Source organism: Ooceraea biroi, chromosome 6 (assembly GCF_003672135.1).
Source record: "Ooceraea biroi isolate clonal line C1 chromosome 6, Obir_v5.4, whole genome shotgun sequence".
Lineage (NCBI taxonomy): Eukaryota > Metazoa > Arthropoda > Insecta > Hymenoptera > Formicidae > Ooceraea > Ooceraea biroi.
In genome coordinates, this window is record NC_039511.1 from 5,950,019 (window position 1) to 5,955,425 (window position 5,407).

A 5,407-nucleotide genomic window follows, 5' to 3' on the forward strand; every position below is an offset into this window, starting at 1 on the left:
AATCGAATGTACGGCGATTCACTTGTGCTTACGAAGGATTTGTTTGCTGGTTAGTCCTAGGATTCCGCGATCACAAGTGTTTCTAAATATCCCAAGTAGCAAAGTGATGTCAGAAGATGACATAATGATGTATGAAGACATAATGACGCGTATGACGACATAATGTCGTCTTCTGACGTTGCTATATCATTTGGGATTAATTTATGGTTCACAAATTCCGAAGTAACCAACCACGGTTATCTCTTCAAACAAAAAATGAAAATTTCTAGCTTTAAAATAATATTGGACTTTGGTTGAAACTTGAGGGAGAGCGAAACTATCTTTCTCGAAATAATTATTAAATTAAATATTATGATAATCATGTTATTTGCTCAATTTGAAGTTTTATTAGAGATAACATCGATTTATATTTCTTATTTCATTGTTCTTTCAAATGGTTATCTTTTTTTTTGTAAGTAGTAATCTTTTCTGTTTTAGGCATGAATAAAGTTATATATGCAATTTAATTCAGGATACCCTCTATAATTTATTGAAAGTTTTATTATAATAAAAATTTCTCACGACAGTGTACTATATGCAACAAACACGTATAAGCGTAATATAGAGATTGATGATGTCACATGTTAATTCCGTTGTAAAATTATCTAAAATCCCATCAGTTACAGTGAAATCCGAATGACCCTGTTTTCAGAGTTTGCAAAAATCGATAAACACACCTTCGGAGGTGATAATTAATCAAGTCGTGTTATTTCATGAACCTGTAAATCCCCGAGGATTCTCCAGGTATCCTGCATTTTTATTGAAAGAACAATCACACGCATACACATGCACCCTTACACATACATAGTCCCTTCGGAAAGAGAAAGGATGCTATAAATTTAGAAACAGTGTTACAAACAGACATTCTCAGTTCGTTTATAGTGGAGAAAATAAAAGTGAAGAAAAGAAGCTAGAAATACAGGATTCGAATGCGTTACGGTCGAACTTCAACACGATAAGTCTGTAACGGTTCTACGTAAAGTAAAAATAAACGTGAGGCAAGCGTCTTGTTTTAGCAGGAATGAGAGAAATTTTGTTAAATGTAAATTGTTTCTTAAAGAGATACTTACCATGTTGCCGAAACGCATGCGAAGAAATTCAGCTTGCTAATTGTAAGGAAGCTGAGCTTGTACCGGTAGGAAATGGGTTACGTTAAGCTCGGTTAAGAATGCAAGCGGTTATACATACAGTTCGTGTGTTCATGAGTGAGAACGGCGCGTGTCTATGTGTTTGTATAGCGACAAAATGAAACGAGATTTTTAATTATTTTATAAAGGATTGATCCCATGCTCCGCAATAGTGCTTTGTATATTTAATACTACACGAAATCTTGCAAAATTGAACGAACCATAAACGAACTACGTAATTTTGATGTATACATAGCTTTTACATAGGTTTGCCTTAATATACAACAATAATGTATGCTACGATGGTATAGTACATATTTCAAAGCGTAAATCGAAACCACAATGCTTAAGCGACGGACGCGATCGAGAGCGTATTATTACACTTCGCTTATGAACAGCGCTTTTGTGCACAAAATTCTGCCCGCCAGTGCCATGGCTTTTGTACAATAATATGTCTGCCCGCATTTCGCGATGTTCTCGCAGCAATTTCCTCAGTTCGTGTTTCAGCCGAGAAAGTCGATCTTCCGTAGTATGATTAAACTGATCGCAAAATCGCAAAACGGATTTCAAAAAGAAATAAATTAAAAATTGTCAAGAGGATTCTCGCGCATCGGGTGAAATGTAGGTAACGTTCCGCCATAAATTGTCGCGTTCTAACAAATAATACTTTCCGCCCTTCGTGATGTCTTTTATCGCATATATCTTATCCCTTACTTAATGAAAGCAAGCACCATTATTTGCAGGTACTATGTATGTATCTGCTGGCACTTTCAAAATGCGGTCGCATCTAAAATGTGAGTGACTTTTAATTAAACTTCCAGTCTACTTTTAATTGAACGTTTAGCGGCACGTTTTGTTCGCCCATTTAATTGCTGCGTTTACGTTTGATGTCCGTCCAGCTGACGAAAGACTCGCATGATAATTAAAGTGATATCGATTTTCTTAATGAGATGTCGGGTCTGCGGCCGCGTTGTCACGTACGTGTCTTCGCTCGGGTATGTTGTGGATTTAATCCGACGGTATCCACGTGCTGTGAAAGTACATCTGCAGCCACATCCGGCGTTTCCTCACGTTTGTGTATGGATACCATGATTGCGCCAGTGCATACAGAGGCCGTCACGTTTTACCACCGCCAAATCGCGGTAAATGGATGAGCGATTTTCCGATGTGTGTATCGATCAACCTGATATAGGAGAATTAAATGCGGGTGTGTCCATTAACACTTTGTCCACTACGAAACTCATATGAATGGATTTTTATTGCCATCCCTTTATAAATATTGATCTCGACTTGAATAAGAAGAATAATCTATCAGGCATTAATAAAAACTATGAGGTTGGGGATAGTTATTTTCTTTTTTTACAATTTTATGATATGACAGGCTAAATAATTAAAATAGGGTGCCATATACATACATAAATGTAGAATGTTTTTTATGACATACAGCGCGCACTATGTTGATTACTTTGTATTGTATTCACGCAATGAGCAAGCAAGCTGCAAATTATCCTCTGTGTCCCTCTCGAAACGCGAACGCAAGTGGTGGAAACCTCTATGTCCTTTGTATTTAGGAATTATTAATGCGTGTGATTAATTAACTCTCGCGAGCAACAGTTTATAATTCTATCGATACGATGACTGTTTCAATATAGATAGTTTGCGCAATTGATGTATTCGAAAGAACGGGAATAATAATGAATAAGAAATATTATCTTTCTGTTTTCAATTACGGCGGCAGTAAATTAGCAGTCAGAATATGCGTATGCCGTCCGCGAATGCCGTTCGACGCGCATAGCATAGTTTATTCTCATCAAATTCTCATAAATAGTTTCCAGAAGTAGATATATATAACGTCTCGATATTGCTACATAACATTGTCGAATAATCATTAATAATGTGACTATAGCTTTTGTTTTTGAAGACGAGATCATTAATAAATTTCAAAGTTCAACGATATCTCCTTTAGCCGATAGTCATACTTCGAAAATGAAATCATAACATCTTAAAACTGCAAACTTCTCGAGCTTTGGGTTTCCAAAGAAGAGCGAAGGAGAAGGGATCAACTTTGAGATCATCGCTAACGGATCCCTTCTCTTCTTATCTACCACCCGTATAAGACATAACTCTGTCTTGTATAGGAGTCTCACATGAACTGCATTTTAATAGCCGATTAAAATCAGATTAACCTACAAATTTCGATTTGTTGCTAAAGTAAGAAATTTTGGTATTAAACGTTGTACTAGACGGCTTAGATAGGACAAAAAGGTTGACAAAACCTCATTCGCATCGACCTCACGTTGATCCTACTTTGTCCTCTTTACTTTAGCCCTCTTCGAGTCGACCAAGCTGCGGAATGAATCATGTGTTGGGACTTATAAACTTTCTTCTGGATGTCATCCTTTTCGGCTTTGGCTACAATTCGAAAGAGAACGGGGAGAGAGTCATCCTAAGATTGTCGCCAACGGATTCTTCTTTCTTGTCACGTTTACCGACTATATAAGAGCTGGCTCCGGAGTTGTTTGAGAGTCTCATAAACTGAGTTCTAAAAGTCTATTAAAGTTAGATTAACACATAACTTTTAGTTTATTATTTAAATGACAGATGTCAGTATTAAATATGGCTGATACGGCAAGTGTTGTTGGTATTAAATTCCACGTTGATTTCACTATGTCCATCCTTATCCTCTGTAATACTTTTGCGATAATCCCAAGCTCCGGCAATTTAATAATGTTACCGTCGGTAAAATAAAATATTATTCTATCGTGGAATTTGTGATTTTATGTCGCTTAGAATTAATAAAACTTCGAGATTAAAAAATTAGCTCCTGAAAACTATCACTATAACTATGCGATTAATGCATCGCATCGTCAATTTTTATATTCTGCTGCTCAGTTTGCAATCGTAGATCGTGACTGTCGTATGATACATTCTATGTTTCAGTTTAAAGTGAATTTGACATTTTGAGCGTGCATTTCGTGAGATTTAGCAAAAATTTGCTAAAACTTTGCTTGTATTCTTAATGAGAGAGTAATTTCACGTCGACGTAAAAATTTTAATATAGTCGCGGTTTATCTTGTGTGTATACGCATTAGCACGTTTAGATGCTTACGCACGTAGCCGTAATCCGTTAATTTGAATTTTGCCGACCTCTTCTATCGACGATATCTCAGACGTCCAGTCCTCCTCCATTTCCGGTCTCTCGACAAAAAAACTTTGAAGAAACCAACTGTTAAAATGACATTACTGCCTCGTTGAAGTTGAAATTCAGAAGACAGTAGTACCGTCATAGTATTCAGGCGAAATGCGTGCTCGATAAATTTCCGGCGCCAAGTGCATTGTGAATTTTTCTCATAGTCAGTATTTGCTCGGTGCATCACGTATAACGATATGCTGTCGCCAACGTTCTACAAATGTTTATTCGTCATATTATTTCCTACTTCCTCTCCATTTGTATGCATATGATATAACTGTGACATGTACGGGATATGGTTGAGATAAAACTGGAAATGCACTTACGCTGTAAAAATTGTAAGAATCATCGAAAGAATATTGGACATGTTCTTACACGTTGTTGTGAAGCATTGCATATGCGCCATGCGGGATAAAATTGCCCCCTCGAACTTTTCCAAACAATATCTATATTATTTATATTATATAAAAAATGCAATTTTCTTAAACTAAATCTTTGAATATTGATACGCATGATATGATTTTGATTGTACATGCTTAGCTACTATAGAACCTAACGATAGTTATATTGTTCGGCCGAATAGATAATATTTAATTAAATTAATGTTGAAAATTATTACTACATTTGCTCATTATGTATTTTTTCCAAGGTATGAATTAGTACTAAGAACCTTCAAAACATTGTTATGCATTTACAAGTTAGTTAGCAGTTGCTATCCATTTATCATTACATTGTGATGACAGACGGTTACATCCTTGAAGGAACTTGAAATGATTTTCGCGTCTGTAGCAGACAGATAACGCGTTCGCGAACGCAACGTTGCTGCATCCGGAGATGCATGCTTGCTGAGCATCGAAAATCAATTTGTGACATGCGCTTCCTTTCACGTCACGTATCGCTTTATAGTTTCTGAAAAGGAAAGCGGGCTTTTACGTCTCTAAATATGTCCAAGAAGTTGCAAGTGATAAGCAACTTCAAATCTATTTCAGGTTTAACGGTAAAAATCGTAATCGACTTTCACATCAAAGTCTTTGGAAAAAAAACACGTATC

General features: G+C 36.3%; 1 protein-coding gene across 3 annotated transcripts in view; it reads left to right on the plus strand.

The window, feature by feature from the left end:
- Nucleotides 1–5,407, plus strand: part of LOC105284944 — a 167,459-nt gene that overhangs the window by 27,149 nt on the left and 134,903 nt on the right. The gene's annotated exons all lie outside the window — the stretch shown is intronic.